This window comes from Topomyia yanbarensis, chromosome 2 (genome assembly GCF_030247195.1).
Source record: "Topomyia yanbarensis strain Yona2022 chromosome 2, ASM3024719v1, whole genome shotgun sequence".
Classification (NCBI taxonomy): Eukaryota; Metazoa; Arthropoda; class Insecta; order Diptera; family Culicidae; genus Topomyia; species Topomyia yanbarensis.
In genome coordinates, this window is record NC_080671.1 from 360,603,983 (window position 1) to 360,626,693 (window position 22,711).

Below are 22,711 nucleotides of genomic sequence, written 5' to 3' on the forward strand. Positions count from 1 at the left end.
CGATCTTGAGATACTATGTGATACTGAAACATCGCTTGAAACCAGCGGCGGATCATGGAGAAAGATCCGGGAGGTCCAGGTCCAGCCGAAAAATTTTCAACTAAGAAATTTTAAACTAGCTTTAATTTTAAAGTAGCAACCCCTCACTGCATATTCTCTCCGGGCCGGTATGATTGACGATTTTTAGAGTGATTGCATAACCTTTCTATATGAGAAAGGCAAAAATGTACCAAAGTCCAAAAAAGTCAATTTTTGTCAAACATCTCAATGTTTCATGCATTTTAAAGTCATTTGGCATCAAAAATACAAATTTGATTTTAAAAATTTTTCATTTCAGTGTATATGGGAATTTGCTGTGTGATTGCACTCTTCAACTCGTAGCTCCGGAACCGGAAGTCCAATCAATAAAAAATTCAATAGCAGCCGATGGAAAGGTTTCACCTTTCATTTGAGACTAACTTTGTGCAAATCGGTCCAGCCATCTCTGAGAAACAGAGGTCACATTTTTTCCACATTCACACATACACACACATACATACACACAGACATTTTCCGATCTCGACGAACTCAGTCGATTGGCATATGACACTCGGCCCTCCGGGTCGGGATTAGATTGACGAATTTTAGAGTGAATGAGAAAGGCAAAAACATTTTTAGCCAATGTTGAAAGTTATGCATTTTTTTGGTGAGCAGTTCTATGTTTCATAGACATTAAATCAATTTTAACTTCGCTTCCTATTAAATAAAGACCCTTAATACAGTATATCTCTACAAAAACGAGATCAATTTGAAAATAAATCTGAGGATTATGATTGATTACAGAACTCTGGAATTTTCTATTGGAATGTTTTCAGGCAGGAATTTGATATTGATGCAATTAGACAACTGTGAAATCAAGACCAACAGATCAGTTACATATCAGGAACCATTCCGACAATTTATCAAAAGTCCTCATGATCTGCATCAATAAATTTTCAACTTCAATCAATTTTTTTTTGGGTGTGGTGGTGGGGGGTGTGGGGGGGGGGTTGTATTGTGTTAAACCCCAAAACCTTCTCTTGGCTACGCCATTGCTCGGAATTATTTATTTCGCTTTTTATTTTCCGATATGTTTCAGATCGAATTGCAGTCAGAAGGTTCGCACAAATGAACATTTTTGTACTGATAAGTTAACAAGTTCCGTCCAGACAACTTGGAAGTGTTCGGTGATTATTTCTAGCGGTTGTAGATAGTAAAATGAAATACAAAATTCGTTTTATCGAAATAATGTTTAGCTTATTTCAATGGATTATTACTATATTGAACAATAAATAGGCGACAAAGAGTAATCAACAAACAACAAGCCATAACTTTTAAAGTATTCAAAATAGATATTTAAAGTCTTTAGTAAAGTTATTCGCAAAAGTAAGAGCTACAAATTTGCTGAAGACATCATTTCGATATAATCACTTCCAAGAAAATTTGTGAAAATATCTCACTCATAGGGGGATTAATCAGCAAAAGCGCAATACCAAAAGAAAGGGCATATTACCTCCATTAAATTCTCCAAAGATACTATTAACCTAAAATAAGCCGTTTTGGCGTTAATAATAGATTACTTGTTTTTGGTCATATTTCTGGCAATGGGAAATGATAAAAATCTATCGTCCGCATTTAATGTTTAATATCTCTTTTGATAATAGTCCGATTTCAACAATCTATAGCTTGTTCGAAAGGTATTCGTTAAAGCTGTCTAAAAACATATAAATTGTTAATCTATGTTGTCAATTTCGGCAGATAATCCAAAAAAACTGCAAAAAACGCCATTTTTACACATTCAAACATTCATATCTTGGAAACTAAACATCAGAATCAAAAACAAATTAATAGCGTTCATACTGTTTAGTTCTTTCATTTAAAATTGGTTTGGATAAGATCGGTTCAGCCATTGCTGAGAAACACGAATGAGAATTTGTCCGTTACATACACACACACACACACAGACACACACACACACACACACACACACACACACAGACATTGTCCCAAATCGTCGAGCTGAGTCGATTGGTATATAAGACTCGGCCCTCCGGGCCTCGGAAAAAATCTTGAAAGTTTGAGCGAATTCTATACATTTCTTTTATAAGAAATGTAAAAACACAATAGTTCTTAAATAGGAAATAAAACCAAGTCTGGAAATATTCACTGTTGATTTTCTTTGAATGGTATCGCTGCTACTCTCTCTTTTTAAGAAAAAGCGTTGATTTCTTAGTTCTCAGTCGCGTTGTAAATCTGAGTAAAGTATAAACTTCAAATCGATTAAAAAAAATCGATTTTTTGGCTCAATACAATATACATAACCCCTTTAGGAAAATTCAGTTTTCCCACCACAATGCATTTATTGAGGAATTTAGATATTTTATTAACAGAGCATTAGCAATAATTCGTTTGTATGTCTATTTTATGGGCCATTTTTTCGCTTTCCCATTGATTTGGTTTGAGATTTCTAGCACTGATGTTTTCCTATGCTGATTTGAGCGATTCTCTGAGTCCTGCCACTATCCCATGTAGTATGTGTTATCAAAAACATCGCGAAGCATCAAGTTCTAAATGTTCTCAAACGATATAATATCCGAAGAGAGTGATAAGAGTTATAAGAAATGTCTCATCACACTGTTAGGTGGATTAAAAGCGTTTTTTGTATACAAACCCAAGATCCGAAGCGGCGTATAGTCGCACTCACGGAAGTGGCAGCTCCTCCCAAGCGAAGAACTCAAGCACTTGTATGCCTGGATTACTCAAACATAGGGGGTATGAATTATTTTAAGCATCCGACTTCAAGCGATGTTTCATGGCGCATTTATTCCTTTACGGCAGTAAATAGGCAGCGAGAAAGATGACATTGGTTCTGAAAGCATAAGTCACTTTACGCTTGTCTGGACATGGCGCATATTCAGGTGATTCGCATTTAAAAATGCCAATATATCCTGATTCCTGTGGTTAAGGGTTATGTCGTTGGGAAACTTTAAGCTTGCTCACTCTTTTCTAAACTTTCTCCCTTTCTTGAGTACTATGGCTCTTAATATTGAAACATATTAATATTACAACATAAAAAATAATATGCTAAACATTACTATACGAAGCTTAAAAATACTGATCATTTTAAAAAATCTTGTTTTCAATTTCAACCACTCTACTTATCACTCTTTTCGGTCCATTCATCCTTGTGGCCTTCGGCCTAATGGTCATTCGCGACCATTCGACGCCGGTAGAATTCAAAGATAATGGCTGAAAAATTCGTATTTTTTCTCATTTCTACGATTTTTTAGAATAATTTCAATGAATTTCAAAAAACTTTCTTTCAAAAACTGTGCATGCATTAATTGAAATCGGTAGATGTTTAAATATGTCATCGCTTTCAATTCAAAGTAATAGGCTGAATAAATAATTACCGCGCTTCCATTCCATATCGTTCGATAATGCGACAAAAGCTGAATCAACTATGTTGGTCCATGCGGAGTCGCGGCAACGCAAGTTGTTTATGCCTTAACCCATTCATGCCCATGTTGTTGTGGACAACAACGTTTTTAAACAGCTACAACTTTTGATTGAGGTAAGATTTGCTCACAAAAACAAGCAAGGCTCATTAATGTGATTATGGCCTTTAATTTGAGTACTAACAGTTACAAGGATCAGCTCTAGAACTGAAGTTATTGCAATTAGTCTGATTGGATTCGGATGGAGCAGTGCTGCCAGGGACAGTTTACGTTGACGACGGAAAATTATTTTTTCATATATCTTCGTTATGGTGCCATATTATTGAAAACTGATAAAACTTATCAATTTAGACTGCCGTTGGCTACGTTTTCCACGTTTTTGGACTATTGTAATGATTCTAGGAGAATTGTATTGAGCATTAGAGGGTGAAAATTGACCAGCTTCTAGCACGGCCATGGAAGCACCTATCTTTATGAAAATAGGCTTTTCGTGTTTCTTCACCCAACCGTTTTCAAGGAAAAATAGTTTTGAAACCCTACACGCACTAGAAAAAAGTTGGGCATGAATGGGTTAAACCCGTTGTTCGAAAGTCTTGCGCAACGACGTTCGACGTGGTATAACTAAGTGATCAATGGCGGGCTATTTCTTTTTCTCGGTGGCATGTTGTTCGGTACTAAAAATAGTATACACTGAATCCTCCATGTACGAATTAAATCGTAACTTGTATTGGTTTATAAAAAAAGTGTTCGTTATTTGGGATTTAGCTCTTAAAAAATTCTCTACACATTCTTACAGAATTTCACTTCGTAAAAGCAATTTACAATATTATATAACTTAAAAAGTATTCTGTGTCAAATAGATAGGTAGATCTGCTTATATTTTCTCATGTTCCAGGAATTTCAAGAATTTGTTAGGGTGAAGCTCCAAAGATCTACAAGCGTATCCAGTTATTTTTCGGTCGCGTATGGATTCGGTACATACTCATGGAGGGTCATAACAAAAAAGTTCAATGCGGTATTGCGTCCAATTGATATTTATGGGGATCCAAGAAGTTTTTGAAATACAGATATTAAGATCTAATCTAATCGCTTGTAATAAGTAATATGTTGATGATTTTTTCTGTATATTATTTGAGGTTCGTGAACCAGGATATTCTCGTAACTGGCTTGATGACTACATAACGGCTATTGGATATTTTTAGAACGGGCTTGATAAGTAGATTGCGGAAAACGATGAGTGACGTCATTTTGAAATCCAAGATTGTGACTTCCGGTTGAGCAAAACTTTTCAAAATCACAACAATAAGGGTATTTTTGGAACGGGCTTGACAGGTAGGTAACGCAAATCGGACTTCAATTCAAGGTGGCGACTTCCGGTTAAGCAAATCTTTTTGAAATCCTAACAATATGGGTCTTTTGGAACGGGCGTGACAGGTAGATTACGGAAATCGATGTGCGACGCCATTTTAAAATCCAAGATTGTTGAGGTTAATGAGCGTACTCTAAATCGGATGTCGCCATTTTGAATTTCAAAATGGCCTAAATATCGATTTCCATGATCTAATCCCATTCCGGACACATCGATATTGTTAAGGTTATAGAGTTTTATAAATCGAAAGTCGCCATCGTGGATTTCAAAATAGCCTAAAACGTAGAGTTTCGTTATCGACTCCATCAATCCCATTCCGAAAATACCCATATTGTTGAGGTTGTTTTTTAAACCGGAAGTCGCCTTCTTTAATTTCAAAATGGTCTGAAACATCGATTTCCGTCATTGCCTCGTCAATCTCATTCCAAAAATATCCAACTTTTATTAGTAATTGTTAGTTAAGAATATTTTAAATTGTGTAAAACTTCACACGGTACTATTCGTACTCAAACTTTTTTTACGAACCTGGTTCTTAAAAACAGAGTTCGTTATTTCGTATTTAGTTCGTAGTAAAAGTTACGTAAATCGAATAATACGTAAAAAAGAGTTCGTAAATAGTGGTTTCAATGTATGTGGTTTCTCAGACCAAAAAATGTCCCTATTTCATTTTGTTATTAACAATTGTTTGAAAAATATGCAAAATAGTAACTTTTCGGATCAGAAAGAATTACGAACAATCTGTGTCTTACGACAATTTCACTGCCAATTAGTTAATTAAAATCGGTTAATTAGGTCGCCCGTAGTATTTTCTAAAAATAAACGGGCAACTTCAAAGGTCAATATTACGGTCATTTTTTTTTGCTGTGATCTGGATTTGATTTTGCCATGCCAAATACTACCAAGAAAACAAATCTTATATCGAAATTGTAATTTCTCCTAATTTGGGTGGCTCGTTTGGGAAATTTTGGCTCAGCTATATTATATATAATTTTTCTTAGAATAAAGTGTATGTCAGCCAGATGGCGCTTCGAAACGAATTGTGTTTTTCTTCTATTTCGTTGAAAGTCGCAGCAACGCGCGGCGGGTATTAGCTAGTTTTCTATAACTTCTTAGAATAAAGTGTCAGTGTAGTGTTTCTTAAAAATCTATAAAATACGCAGAAATGTCTCAATTTTCAGTATAAATGAAAATAAATGTTTTATTCTGTGTATCTATCCACACTGCAACAATCCACCTATCGCCTTCTTGGTGTGCCAAACTTCATCGCATCGAAAAAAAATCCGGTTAAAACGTTGCTTTCTAACTAGGTAACCAGACCATAGACGCCATCGTATGATTTGTAAAACGAATCCTTCTACTTTTTTCACCCGATCAAAAAAACATGAACATCACACACATGACAGAACCTCGTCATCTGATAGAAGAACAGTTACCAGAATTGCGCTTGCAGCCAATAACTATGCAAAGGATAACAACTGAAAATGACTAGTTTCACATCAAACATTGCGTTGTCACGAACGCGATGTTTGATGTGTGGATGAAAGAAAATCTGTGAGATCAGTAATCAGTTGAATAACTTGAAGTTGTTTGGCCAAACTGTTGATTCTTTCCTGTGTGCTGGATGCAGAAAGATTGTTTTGATTGTGGTAGTGTATCTGAAGTAAACATGACCTTCGAACCATCGTATTTCTGAATCACGTATTATTAGGCCTATCCTAGTGTTTAATGAGTGTTTTTGTAGTAACTTAATCATAAAGGCATTCTCTAGCTAAAATAAAGTTATGTATTAACGCATATGCTAGGTGCGAAAATAGGACCAGAATATGCTCTACCATAATGGGCACATTGCCCTGCAAGGAAGCTGGTGTTACTCGGAAGAGTGGTCGGTTTTGTAAAAAGTGGATCTGCAAGAAAAAAGTGGATTAGTCAGTCGACTCTAATTTTATAAGGTCTTTAAATTTTATATGGTCCTGAATCTAGTTTTGTAAGGTTTTATAAATAACTTGCTAATACCCATCGCGCGTTGCTGCGACATTCAACGAAATAGGAGTAAAACACAATTTGTTCCGAAGCGCCATCTGGCGGGCAGATAATCCGCAACCAATAGCACACAAACACGCTCCATAACAAATATCTACTACGTATAAATTTGTATGGCAATCGGTTAAGCCGTCCATAAATCATATACACGGTGTTTGGTTCATGATTAAGAATCTCTCGAGGGGTGATTAACTGTCATATTTGTAGAGAAAAAATCGTTCTACGCATACCATCAAATCTCAATTTTCTATTGAATGATGTTCTCATATCTTTCAGTTAATTAGTTTTAATTATCTTTTAGTTGTAAAGTAGTTCAAAGTTGATGTTTTTGATGAGGTTTCTGTTAATTTTCTCAAAATAATGAATTATGATTATAGCATTATCTTTTATCCAAAAGATGGGTTTGAGGACGATTTATAATTTGTTCTTCAACATGATATACCTATCTCTTCTCGTTTCCTTGCAATTTCACTTCTAAATTTTTCCTGTAATCGACCTGCAAGTGTTTAAAAGACTTTAATCTTAAAAATATGCTTTATATCGTTATTACCAGGGCTTCATTGGAAAGTTGAGAAAATTTCCTTTCGATGTATGTACAGATATCTTTTAGTTAAGTGTACTAAATGACTTTTTTCTAGTGCAATAACTCAAAATTAGCGTTTTTTGAAGAATTTTGTAATTATTCTAATTATTAATCAGCCAAATTTATCATCACTATTGTTCATTTGGTGCCCCTTAATATTCTCTACAACTTGTTATTTGACACTTTATCCCTATCGCTTTTCATTTCGCTGCAATTTAATAATTAACACAGCATGACTTCATCACAGATGTAGTGAATTCGAAATCTTTTTTTTTGCATATGAAACGAGATGATAAAAAATGATTTTGCTTCGAAACTAAAAGAGATAATTGAATGGAGCCAAAGAAAGAATTGTAGAACTTGCTGAGATGCATTAATTCCATGATAATAATGGTGCTGTTTCTTATTTACTATTTACAATAAAATAACGAAAATACTAATAATAACACTAACTTTAAACTAATTAACTTCTAAAAGTATACTAAATTCACTCAACTGAAAGGTATTTATACCTTTTTCTATGCAAGATTTCCCTCGCTTTCGAATAAAAATAAGAAAAGGTACAATTAGTGCCATACTTTTTCAATAAGAGCCAATATAAGTGAATATGAGATAAAAATATCCAAGTTCAATAACCCAAACACATGAAAACAAGAAAAGATAAGTGTATCATGTCAAGGAACAAATTATGCAACTCTTCAAGACTAAAAATTTGAATTATCAAAATGGTTAAACTATTAAGATTTTCGCGAAATGGACCAAAAATCGATCAAAATTATTAAATTTTAAATAAATTACTGTGAAAAGGTTACTTAACCTCATTAGCTGAAACGTTTGAGGACATTTTTCAATAGAAAATTTTCTCACCTATCCAATGGATCAAAAAAATTTGAAATACAAAGTATATTTTTTGAGTTAGAGCTATTTTATGACAACAAGTTTTTAACACAAAATTTCAATAACTTAGTAACGGTTGAGATTTGAAAGTTTGTGTAGAACGATTTTTTTTCTCCAAATATGACAGTCAATCATCCCTCGAGAGGTTCTTAACCATGAACCAAACGCCCTGTACATACAAACATTGACTTTTATATGTAGATGTTCTTCTGGTTGAGTTATTACTAAACTTCACTAGTTTGAATATTTTGCATCGGCAATATGACCTAAACCTACGACTCCTTCGAGAGAATAATCAACCCTCTCTCGGCAAGCACTGCAGCTAAGCAGCAGATCAGCACGATCAATTTCGTGGAGTAGCGGAAAGTGCAAACAACATAACTAATCTTTGTCTATCTCTCTTTCTTACTACATACTCTCTCTCTTTCTCGCTCGGAGCGTCTATAGTAAATCTCTAGCGGAACGGGGGCCGAAGTGCGCGTTTACGGTTATGGCATGGAGTGGCCCAAGCGTGACGCAGACGGTGCGAGGGTGAGGGATCATTTCGCATTCGCGCATGGTTTCAAATTGTCTTTTGCAACAGACTTGGCGTCCGACACCGCAGCAGCAGGGGTCATAAATCATAGGATCGGCTGCTGCTGAGCGTGCCGGGGACCCCCTCGATTGTCAGCCTTTCCAGCTATAGGGTTGCAGCGACAAAAAAGAGAAATTATGTAGGTATGGACGAATGCTGCCCTCCGCGCGCCACCTTTCTCGTTTGCTGGCGCGTGAAAGATTTGACGGGAAAAGTGCTGAGGCGGACCCGAATGAACGTGCCTTCGTTGTGGTGGTTGGTACCCTACACCGCACTGCTGTTGACTCGTATACCTACTAATGTGATCTATGCTCCAGCGCTGGCTTGGCAGCAGGCCGCCGTTGCCACCAAAGGCGCTGTGTGGAACGTGCTGGAGAATATTTCATGACTTTTTCGATGTCTAAGACGATGTAAGGTCGGCTGACCAATTCATTGAAGCGAATTCGCGTTTAACCCGGCTCAGATTGGGCGACAAGCGGGTATAGGCGAGAAAAACATCGGAATGAATTATTCGGTTCATTAGGGAAGGCAGGATTCGAGCCAGCTGTATGTGTTAATAGAAAAAGAAAAGTATATTGTACTTTAAAAGGTGCGATTTCCTTTCCGTTTGAAGAATCTTTTTCGAGACCTGAGGATTATAGTATACTGGCACTGGTCTCATAAGCTAGTCATCATTTATTTTAGCCCCATATTTACTATCTATTATTATGTCCGCAATTTCCATATATATAAGTCCAATAATTCTGTCCAGTTTAAATGTCTTGAATGTCTGAAGCGATTTTCACAAGAATTGGATATTGCAAAAAAAATAAGTGAACCCAAAAAACCATTGATGGATAAATTCTCACCAAATATATGATTAGGGCGTATAAGCCGACTGCCAAAATTCACTTTGAGTGGAAATTCCAGTAAAAACCGTTACTCGCCAATCACAGATGTTGGAGTAAGCAAAAGAGAAAAGTTTTCTCTTTCAACAACTTCTTTGAACTGTTTTCGGTTAGTAACGGTTTGTCCGAAATTCCCCTTCAAAGAGAATTTTGACAGTTGGCTTTTACGCCGTCATCATATCTTTGTCAAGAATTATTAGTCAGTGCACAATGTTCAACCCCGAACAATAAAACAATTAAAAAAAGTTTAGTATCTATCGGATGGCCAAGACAGTATGTCAACTACTGATGAAACGAAGCAGAATTACAAAAAAATGACTTATTAAATTTAATAAAAAAGGCTGGGTTGAATTTAGCGAAAAACATATAATTTTTATAAAGTAAACGTTATTTATTATCTTGAAGAATTTAATAGTTATGAATATAAATTATTTAAAAATACAATTTTCAAACAGACTGAACTCTTAGATTTTCTGGCGACATCCTGGGATGACGTGTGCGGTTAATGCAGTAAATTACAGTATTTTCAATTATAACAACGATATAAGTTTTAGGATCTAATGTCCTTGATTCGGAATTGTTAGCAAATCATCGGAACTAATCAAATTATGCATTATATTTAACGATTCCTCCGAATAAAAATTCTGGCTACGGGCCTGGGCTGACGTATGTAAATGGTTCAGCTGAAAATCTGTAGCAGTGACTAGAAAAACAGCTTAAATAATTGGATGTCTGTCACTGCCAGACTTTGGGATACAACAGCATAACAGCAAAGCCACGCATAGATCAACCTAATGCACAGAAATCCACGAATCGTAACCCATTCCAGTGGCGTAGTAAGAAAATTTTTCGGGGGGGGATATGAAATTTTTTTCGTGTATATATGAAAAAATGTTCAAAAACATTCTGAGCAGGAAAAAATGTTCAAAAACCAACAACTCAGGGAACAGGTTTGGGTAGTCAAGGTAGAAAAGCTAGCTGTTGGTATAGAATAAATGCTCTTCCCCTACGAGGACAATCTGGGCGGCAAACTTCAGACTGTCTAATTTACTGAGCCCTTCAGTTCCCTTGTGCCATTCAGTACCACTTCCTCGTTGAGCTTCCGACTGGTTCGCGAACTACTCGGTCTAGTCCCCGACGATAGATCTAGCCTACTCCGACGAAAAGTTCCCCGGCGAGAGAAGTTAGAGCCAACCAGCCAGGTGCTACGGTCAGTTCGGCGATTCCGGTTTGCTGGTGGTGTATCGTTGCGGTCTACGCGGTCTCGTTCCCGGCGGTGAATCTGACTGTAAGCTAAAGGAGAGGTCCCAGACGAAAGAAGTTCTCCCGATACCGATTCTTATTTGGTTTCAATACAACAACTTCTTGAGCCCTTTGGCTCCGTAACCGGTGCTATTTAGCACCGCAACTCCTTTAAGGACATTATACATGCGAGCCACAACATAACTCCTACGCCACCCACACCCCTCTCCCCTGCCTAACCATGTATCTGACATGAGCAAATATAAAAATACGTTTTTCAACACACTAACCTTGCTGGTGTGCCACGAAACTGCTACTTAAGGAAGCTAGAATATTTTCCTATACAATCAATCCGAGTTTTTGACGGAATGCCATCTGTAGCTCCTATTTTGTGCGAAAATATCACCCCTCTTCACTTGGGGTTTCTTTTCGAAAAAACTCTTCTTATCGTTTTCATTGCACTTTTTCAAATGCACTTTTTTCACAAATCACTGCAAAAACACTCGCGAAACTTTAATCGTTTACTAACAAAACTTCAAATTTTCTGCCAATGTGCAGATGACCAAAGGAAAATGTTCGGAAACTCTCATTTGTGCGTTTGAATTTTCACTTCAGATTTCAGTTTTTCCTAATGTAAACAAGCGAGTCGGTGCCTAGCAACGTGGCTTCCACATATCTTCACCTTAAGCCATTTAGTTCTCTTCTTGGGCCATTTAGCACTACTTCCTCGATGGTCCATTCAGTCCTCAACTTGTTCGCGAACAACTCGGTCTAGTCCCCGACGATGGACCTGGCCTACTCCGACAGAGAATTCCCCGGCGAGAGAAGTTCTCCCGAGATCGAGCCAATCAGCTAGGTGCCGAGGTCAGTTCGGCGATTCTGGTGAAGCTGGGTATCCGGTGCACTGGTGCGCCGATGACCCGCGACTAGTGGTGTCTCATTGATGTCTAATCCGTCTAGTCCCCAGCGGTGAATCTAGCTTACGCTAACGGAAAGTTCCCTGGCGAAAAAAGTTTTCCCAATATCGATTCTGGGGAGCCATGGTCGGTCCGACGAATTCGCATGGAGCGTGACGTCCGGTTCGCTGGCGTTTCGACGACACATACTCGCTGCTCTGTTGCGGTCTTCTCGACTAGTCCTCGGCGGTGGATTTAGCTTATACCTGCGGAGAGTTCCCTGGCGGTGATTGCTCTCCCGAAATCGTTGTTCGATGTCTATTGCGTTGTAAGACGGTCATGCCATCAGCGGTTCTCAACCTTTTTCGTACCATGGACCCCTTAGATATCACACTGGGTTGCTGCGGACCCCCACAGATAAACATCAATTTTGTATGCTATCAATATGTTATTTTCAATTTGTTAGGAAACAAGATTTGAAATTTCAATATGCACTCGGAAAATATATTTTTCTTTGCGGACTCTCAGCTATGACTTCGCGGCCCCCTGGGGCCCGCGGACCCCAGGTTGAGAATCACTGATCTACATCATATCTCTGTTTACTGTGTTCCACGTCTCTACGTCGCTTGTCATTCTGTAGGATACATTATCCGGGTTGATGTCCGGTTCTCCCATTTTAAGTAGCTCCCTGCACGTCACTTCAAACCTCGGACATTCAAAGACTCTCCTCGGACATTCAAATAATTGAAACCCCGGACATTCAAAGACGCTCCAGACACAGTGTTGACGTTGCGTACCCACACCGATGAAGATACTCCTTAAGCAGCCGTGGCTCGGTAGAAGCTGTTTCAGGTTGAAGGTCATCTCTCCGTGCATTCTATTGATCCACGTCGACAGGTTTGGATGAGCCAGTAGGTCCACTTTCCTTTCTCCGTATTATCCCATTCCTGCTGCTACGTCATCATCGAATCGATTCTCATCATCTTCCTCACGTTTCTAACATTTCATTGATTGTAGCACTTGATATCCTCCGTCAGGGTAATCGATGACTAAACACTAGATAAAGACCCGACATTTCGCATGTGTAATCAACGTGGTTTTTTTTATTCATTTCGTTTATTTGATAGGCACAAATGCGTTAGCTTGGCGGTGCCGAATTCTTTTGCTTTTACATTTTGAATATCTTAAAACTAGGAGGTTACAATGTTGAAATATTTTTTTTATAAAAAAGAAAAAAATTATAGCTATCTTAAGACTAGAAAAAAAATTCTATATATAAGAGAGGGGGCAAAAGATTTCTTTTTTATGAAAAATTGTAAAACAAGGAATTCAATAGTAATAGTTTTTTAGGAAATATTTACAGTTATCTTAAAACTAACAATATAGTTTGGTACACAAAAGGGGGAACAAATATTTATGAAAAATTTCACAGATGTTTTAAAACTAGGGATACAATTCTATTTACAAGATGGGGGACAATAGTTTTAACAAAGAGTAGAAATTACGACTATCTTAAAACTAGGAATACGGAATACAAATTAGATTTTTTATCGGACACTTATGCTTGGTCATTTCCAAAATCGGTGTAGAAGTAGTTGTATCAGGGACAGGGGAGAGAAGGCGTAGATGGTGACCGGTAGAGAAGAGCAAAACTTGCAACTTTCGGGCAAACGGGAGATCAGCGAAACAAATTTGCGCCTCAGTCTAGTAGGTCGGATTGGCGGATGGTATTCTTCGGACCCGCGGGGAATACTTCAAAGGGAATCCTTCGGACCTCGAGTCGCTCTCGCTTTAGATTCCGTAGTGATAAGGGCGACGGCGGTTACATAGTGGCAGTCTGGAGCTTATCGGTTCCACACGGCAAGAGGAAACTTCTAAAAACGAGAAATAAAAAGAGAGTTTTATGAAAGTATAAATAAAGGACATATAGGGGAAATCACGATTTGCCAGCATATCTCGGACTGGGACATTGGGTGGTCTACCTCGGGCCCGAAGGGAATCCTTTAACTGAGACCTGGCGTCCAAATGCCCGGCGCATACCCAGACAACGTGCTCGATGTCGTGATAGCCCTCGCCACAAGCGCACAGACTACTCTCCGCAAGCCCAATACGCCGCAAATGTGCATCTAAGGTGTAGTGGTTGGACATAAGTCGGGACATTACACGAATAAAATCCCGACCCACATCCATCCCCCTGAACCAAGGCTTCGTTGATACCTTTGGGAAAATCGAATGTAGCCATCGTTCAAGTTCACCATTGCTCCACGAGGTTTGCCAACTGTTGAGTGTCCTCTGACGACAAATACTAAAAAATTCGTTGAAGCAGATTGGTCTTTCGTATATGTCACTATTTAATGCGCCCACCTTTGCTAATGAGTCGGCCTTTTCATTGCCCGGGATAGAGCAATGCTTAATCAACGTGGTTGTTTAAGCTCAATCAGTCGTCGATTATCACTCCCAATTGCTTCAGTGCACGCTTCGATGCAATCACATGCCCTTCGATGGTGATCTGTATCCGCTGAACCCCTTTGCAGTTGCTGTCCAACAGCAACGTCTTGTGGTGAGCTATTTGCAGCTTGACCCGTTTATCCAGCTCTCGATCGCATCTATTGTCTCCGTCACCGACACCTCCATTTCTTCAAGTGTCTCACCGTTATTGACACATCGTCCACGAAACCAACGATTTTCACTTTCCTGGGCAGCCGCAGTGTTAAGACCCCACACTGATAGAATATATCCGTAAATCTCTAGGAATTAATTTCGTACAAACAACTTTCATAAAATATACGAATTTTTCGTACATATGATGAATCGTTCGTAGTTCTATCGAAACACTTTTGTTTATTATTACGAGTTTTTCGTGAAAACCACGAAATGACTTTCGCTAGCTTATTACGAAACAGCTTCATTCAGCAAACGAGTCGTTCGCTGTTATATACGAATATCTTTATAATATTTACGAGCACCATTCGTCAAACCGTCCACGTCAAAGGAGCAATATGGAGCAATTGTTGCTATTCGTCAGATAATTGTTGTTGTCTGACTATTTAGTAGTCGTATCCGTGTCCGCCGGTTGCAGGAAGATTTCCTGGACCTCTTTCGCTTTCCTTTTGATTCAGAATCTGGAGCAGTACAGAATCAGTTGAGCCGTCGCGAACTGCTCGTTGATTTTGTATGAATAATTTTGAGTTTTTCTCTGCCTGAGCGATATCGGTGTTGTCAAACATCGATCCTAAAAGATCGAATGCGACCAACGAATTCGTTTGTAATATACATAAACGTTTATCAAAATAAACGAAACTTTCGTTCATCAAGCGGCCATTTCTTCGAATCACAATAAAATCGATTTGGCCAGATCGATTTTTTTAAATTAAAAAAAACATCGATCTTAAAAGATCGACTGAAAACAATAAGAGGCCAATAAATACAAAAACTTTTCTAAGATAAACGAAAAGATTTCGTGCGACCAACGAAGTCGTTCGAAATATACACAAACGTTTATTAAAATAAACAAAACATTTCATTTCATTCACGAAAAATAATGTCGTTATCAACGATATCATTCGTGAAGTGTACATTAAATGTGTAAAATTTACGAAAGCTTTCGTTCACCATACGGCCATTCTTGTTCATGAAATGAACGAAACTTACTATTTACAATGCACGAAAATACTTAGTTGCAGAAAACGACGAATGAATTCGTGCATTGCATGATTTATTATATTCACGAATTTATGTTATCAGTGCATCTTACATCCCATTCCAAAGTGTTTGACAGAGAATGGAGCTCTGAGTAACGCCCGCTGCGACTCGCATTGCCTTCTTTGGGTTTTCTTTGATTTTAGTCACATCGACGCGTCTTTGAGCTCGTCGTTGGTCACTTGCCACTCGACTGTGTTACCTCCTTCTTCTTCGCCGTACGGTGTCAGTGACCAGGTAGTTGAATCGTGATTCGGGAAGAGACCCTCAACGATTATCTTTAGCTTACCCGGGCATATTTCAGCTGGTGTCGACGGACCCTCGTCTTCGTCATGACGACTCAGTACGCGTCCCCCAGGGACTGGCGTTTATTTCTCAGCACAGCTACTTATGGCAATTGGCTTGCTAAGCTTGATCTCCTGTTTTAAAGAGTCCCTACCTTCTAGATACGTCGCTTGCGCTCCTCTCTCACTCTCCGATCTTGCGCTCTGAGCCCGCCTTCTGGATTTAAGACAAGCAGCGTATAGCATACTGAGTTACTCATTTAACCAGTAAGCTGCACGCCGTCTACTACATGGCCCTAGTTTTCGTGATATTGTAACGTCACAAGCCATCACAATCCTTCTTGTAAGCCGTCAGCCGTATCAATGTACTTGATTCCGTTGTTCGCCGAAGTAACTCAACAAAGAGGTTTTCGTTAAAGGCTTTCGTCTTCCACTTTAGCTTGCCGCCCGTCCTTCTTCGTGCTGCAGCAGGGTTCCATTTAGAGCTTCCATCCCGGGAAATTATTTCCCGGGAATCCCGGGATTTTTGGATTTCCCGGGAAATTGTGTTTTCCCATTCCCGAGATTCGGGAATCCCGGGAAAAAGATTTTTAATTTATTCCAAAAAGCTTAGGTTCTGCGAAAGAAATTCTGTAGGAAATATTTTTACCGGCAAGCATTTGGAGTGAGTAGTGAATGCAGATTGTAGCGTTAGTGACGCGCGGTACTTTCTTAAAAAATCGGTGAGTGTATGTTACAAAACTTGGGATGGTTTTTAGTGATATCATTCTTAACGCAAACGCTATTAGAACAAGGAATGTTTCTAGAACATCTGCAGAAATATTTGGTCGGTTCATCGAATGCATATTTCGTCTTATTTGTTATACTGTAACTATAATATCTGTAAATTTTTGGATGTATGAAAAGAAATACATAACGTTGTATCTGTCCAATATTATGCGCATCCAAACTCTTTGAATGCTTTCAAGGATGCAGGCAGGATTTTTAAAGGGATACGATCAAGCAATCCATATACTTGCTCGTAACAGGAAATCGATAATAGGCTCCATCCATCGCTGCACAGTTCGTCCATTATCTGCTTAATTTTGATTCACACTTAATTCGAAATGATGCTGATCTTACTGTGACGGAAATGGATTCCATATATCACGTTTTCTCATTTGATCGGAAATAACTGCACACTACCCTGAAGCAGCTCGATCTTTTCATTCAAGATTACTAAAGAAGGTGCTTTGCATTAAATTAATTACATTCCATCGTATCAGAACATCGAATTCGAATTTTGGACAGTAACTCCAGCAGCTGTGTTTAGTCCCAATTGTAATCGTATTTACCAAAATTTAGGTTATACATATAGCCAAGAAAAATCATCAAAGGAGTTGATGTTGCGTAAACTTATTGACGAGTTATCGAATGATTGAATGATGTATAGGCCACCAAATCGCCATTTTCTGACAACTGCCTTTAGGACAAATATACTTGAAATCAAACGGGTTTCAAAACTTTTCGATTTGTTCTTTTGTTTTCAAGAAAATCATTCACCTTTTTATTTTTCTTCTGTATTCCCGGGATTTCCCGGGAAATTTATTATTTATTTCCCGAATCCCGCGAAGCTGAAAACCGTCGGGAAATGGAAGCTCTAGTTCCATTGGCCGATGCGGTAGCGAATCGCCTGGTGGCCTCTATGGGGATACTTCTCTCACACTCTCCAGTCCATGTTCGCCGTCAGTCAAGGACTACAGAATGTGGCGAAATTTCTTTCGGTACCGATATCCGTTTCGTGAACCATTAAGCTCCTAGCTCCTCGCTTCGCCGCGATCTACTCGTTATAGTCCTCGGCGGTTGAGCTAGCCTCCACAACGTGCCGACAGGTAGGTGTCGAGTCTGCAGCTAATTTTCACTACAAGGGAATTTTTTTACAAGATAACTTTTGCAAATGAAACTTTTCATTGAAAGAAGAATGCAAATGAAGAATTTCATTTAAAATATTAGGCATATTTTTGTTTAACATATTCAATTTTTTCAAATCTCTCCAAAATATTTCGGGGGGGGTTTCGTCCCCAAAACCCCCCCCGCTACTACGCCACTGACCCATTCACTCAACAACTGGTGGATGGGAGTATGCTCTCAACAAATGATTGCACCCCACGCTTACCGAACCTAATTTCATCGCGAGTACACTCGCATTGTTTACAAGACCATAATGAAAATAAGATTGTTAATTTGCGCTATAGACTTCAACCAGCATTCAACAGTCGATTGAAGTCATTTCGAAGTGTATCCATAACACGATCTGGTACGGCGCACCGCCACCGTGCCTTTGCCTCACTGGACCGTCCATACTAACCCTTCCAGTAGGACTAAGAGAGGGGATCACAACGACTGCGCTATCCGAACGTTGCTTCTCTGGGCGGTGTGACTCGGAATCAATTTGTTTGTTTTGATTTGAATGCCACTTTGTTCACATGTTTGTTTATGAAAACGAAAAAAACGCATCGTTTTCTTTGCCTTTTTCGCTTCTATCAAGTGGGAAAACAAACCTGTTGATTGAAGTTTTATTTCCCATCATCATAATAGCGCTGAAGGGGAGCTCTACCGATCTACGGTATCATTCCTTTCGGTTGAACTTTAGATGGGTTAAGTTATTGTTTAGTTCAGTGACGGGTGGTGAGATCGTCGTAACGTAGACTTTCAAGCTAATCAAATGGTTGCCACATTTTGGATGGATTATTATTTGATGCTTGATCGTCGGTATAGGTGTGTATGAATGTAGTAGCCAACACAATTTGAATAACTCTCGACAAACATGTCAAATGGTCCTAAGTGCAAATGAGAACCTCTCTTTGTTTACATTCTCTTTCGATTACTACGGCGTCATCACAAAACTTTTCAATATTGTTTCTGGATATATCGAAAAACTCTGATTTCGACTAGCACTTTATGCTAAGAGTTAAGGAACAAACGAAAAACGGCCGAGTTAATAACGAAAGAGAAAGTAAACAAAGAGAAACTGTCATTTGCACTTAGGACCATTTGATATGTTTGGCTAGAACTGAAAATAAACAGAATAATGACACATATCCTACGCATGTTTGTTAAGTAGTACATGTGCTTTGAACCAGATAGGCAATGCTGGGATATTAACATATAAAAATATTTAAAATTTCAATGTCACTGGATAGAGTATCTAAAAACAATTTTATAGAATTTCGGTTTCGAGATGGATACAACACGAGATGGCCATAAGTTTTATTTCTTTTGTTTATTTGACACGATTCAATGCGTTAGCGTAGAGGCCCGGATTTTGAACAGAAACTGTAATTTCGACAAAAAACTGTCAACTAATGCAATATATTGACCCTAACATTAAACTCTAATTTACTTGATAAAGATACTCGTGTTTTTGACTTTGAAGTTAAGCCGTTTACTGAGGCTGCTAACGATGAAACCGACCTAAAATGACCAGGCGAAATTGAAACCCCCGAATACGATTATCCAATCTATTGGTTAAGATTTGAACCATCCTTTGCCACCCTGGTGCTGAAGCCCTATGATACAGTACAGATTCGTAAACAGAACCGAAGTTTATCTTCAGTTTTTCATTGAACCTACTTTGGCATTTATTTTTCTGTTCGTCATTTTCTATATTTTCCTTTTTTTCATTTAGTGATTGTCATATTCTTGAAAAATATTCAGTTAGTTTTAGTTTTTCCATTTTTTGTTTCATCTTCATTTTTGTTTTTAGAAATAAACTTATTTTACTTTCCATTTCACCAGTTCTTTTATATTTCTTAATTATCTAGTTAAAATCTAGTTTCTTTATGTTAAACATTATTTTTGTTTCAAGTAAGGTTTTATCCTTAGGGTAATTCCTCTTCTTTTTTGGGTTAGAAAGATTTCCTTTGAAAAATCTCTGACCCTGTGTGCAGAGCTGGATTCTGACCCATATGCGTACAAGGCAATTGTTTTACAAACTACTTTATGCCCGCCTCTGAATATTTTTATTATTCTCTATTCAATGAAATTTTTAGTTATATTCATTGGTTTCATATCAATCTTTGTTTGTTTTTTTTTGTATTCCTTTCCTTCATTTTTGCCTTTCTCATATGCAATTGCTCCAAAAACAGACTTTCTAACCGACATACCATTCGACTGTTTGTCGAGATCGCAAAATGTCTGTGTGCATGTATGTGTGTATGTATGTATGCATGCATGCGCGTGTATGTGCGGATTTATTAACAAAATGTCCATCGGTTTCTCGGGATGGCTGAACCGATTTTTACAAACTAAGATTCAAATGAAAGGTATAATATTTCCATTGGTTGCTATTGAATTTCATTTTGATCCGACATCTGGTTCCGGAGTTACTAGTTGAAGAGTGTGGTTACAAACAAATTTTGTTATGATTTGTTCACATCGGTTTCTAGGAATTTTTTGAACCGATTTTGACAAACTTGATTTTAAATGAAAGGTACAACGTTTCCATCGGCTACCGTTGATTTTTTTTTTGAGCCGAGTTCTGGTTCCTGAATTACAGGGCGATGAGTACGATCCCGATTCTAACGAATTCTGTGATGAATGTAAAAAGGTGAAAAAAAATCCAAAATGTGACCCCAACTGCTTGTATTTGTAGATCTAGGTCACTAACAGTCATTTAATGTCTTTTTGGCCACATTGGCCACTATCGACGGATACGGAGGCCCCAGCGGAAGTATCCAAATTCGGATTAACGGTTATATCGGTTTCTTGGAGATGGCTAGACCGATTTGATCAACTTAGTCTCAAATCTTTCATTTAAGACTAAGTTCATCAAATCGGTCTAGCCATCTAAAAACCGATATAACCGTTATTCCGAATTAAGATGTGTTGCGTCGCCGGAAACGGAAATTAAATTCCATCTCGATCCGTGTTCTGACTCCGGAGTTACGGGTTGTGGAGTGCGGTCACATAGAAAAATCCGACTAAAACAGATACCGCGATGAATGCAAAAAGATAAAAAAATTGATAAAATGGGTGCCAAATAACATGCATTTGCAATTCTAGGCTACTGACAGCAAACCGATGTGTCGTCAACCGCATTGACCACCATAGGCACCGGAAGTGCCCCGGAAACGTGGTCATGTTCACTAACAAATCAAAACTAACAAACTCACATTAGTTTCCCGAAGATGGTTTGGCAACATTGAACTCACGCTGGTTAGCCGATTAAATATTATATTTTTGTTTGTTTTAAGTGTATCAGCGTCGACATGTTTCAGGTTCGTGACAGTCGTGCTCTTATATATGCTTACCAAGTGTAATAAGAATGTAATAGACATTTCCATAATGTTATATTGTATAAACCAGCTATTAAACCATAGTTTGGGTAAATGAGAAAGGCACAATTGTACATTTAGGTGGATTAAAATCAGGGTTTATTTTTCCAACGCTTGGCTTTTTTTCTTTTTATTCAATTTATAAATTTTTTGCAATTATTTATCCTAGTTTAAATTTTTTTTAATTCTTGTTATGGTTCTATTAGTTATCTTCTATTATTATTAATATTATTCACGTTTTCATGTTTTGCTGGTTTTGTTATTTGTTCTTTTGTTAAATTTTAATTTCTTTAATGTTTCCATTTTTCCACTGTTCTAAGCTTAGATAAGGCTGTCTATTTTTTATATCGCTACGTTTTCTACTTATTTCTTTACATTTTTCAGTTAAACCAACATTCCTTCCATTTTTTCTCCTTATATTTATGCTCTCCAAAATTTTATTTTGCTTAAGGAAGCTATTGCAAATTTTTTAACTCGCCAGCATTTTTCCATATTTACAATACAATTCCAATAGTGTGAAATTTTTTTAATCTAACTTACATTGCCATACTCAAAATAGTTTTTTTTTCATTTTTCACATTAAACGTCGTATATGAGATGGGAAGGTTACAAAAAGGTGTTCGTGGTAGTGAAGTGACAACATTTCAACAATTTTCTCCTTAATGGAGATAAAATAGTTTTTACCAAAATTGTTCTCCACTAAGGAGAAATATAGCATAGTGCATCTTGCATTGGCCTGCTAAGCCAAACCAAATGTTTCGTTTTCATTAGTTTACATCAGCTTGAAATGAGCTTCTTTTCTTGTGGGATAGTATGCTTGACTACTCAGGAACACAAATTGTGTCTCCGTTTTTTGGAGCTACCGTCAATCCGGCGCTAGCTTAGTCCGTTAACTAAGTTAGTATCGGATTCTGATGAGACAAAGTCGGGACGAAAATTCCATAACTAATTTAGTTACAACATGAAAACTTGATGGGAATGTTCTAAAAAGAATTTCCAATAACTCGTCAAAAAGCAGAGGAAAAGAAGATTTTTTTCAATTAATATTTTTTATCCAATTCAAATTTGTTCAATTTTTATTAAAAAAATACTTCATTTCCTTTCATAGGCCGACCAAACCGCATGTGTTTCTTTTTGAGGAGGTAATGAAAATATGGAGCGCCATTCGATGATTCTCTGTGCAATTTCGTTTATTCTAGCCAAACAACTTGTAGCATCTTCGAATTGTAGGTCATCAAGCCTATTCTCATGAAAAAGTATTGAAAAAAAAAATCAATAAATTAACAATTCTAAGTTTATTCAAATCTGGTTCTTTCACAGATACACTATACTACATTAGTTGAGCAGTTCGTCTTGAGATGTGTTTCTGCAAGCATATCCAAAACAAACGCACTTTGGGGAAGATGGCATTCGGCCAAATGGTTTTCTGCGAATCAACCTAGAATCTGC

At 37.8% G+C, this 22,711-nt stretch overlaps 1 protein-coding gene across 4 annotated transcripts in view; it reads right to left on the reverse strand.

Moving 5' to 3' along the window:
- The window catches only part of LOC131684379 (serine/threonine-protein kinase Pak-like), a 182,810-nt gene that overhangs the window by 101,898 nt on the left and 58,201 nt on the right, over positions 1-22,711 (reverse strand). The window lies entirely within an intron of this gene.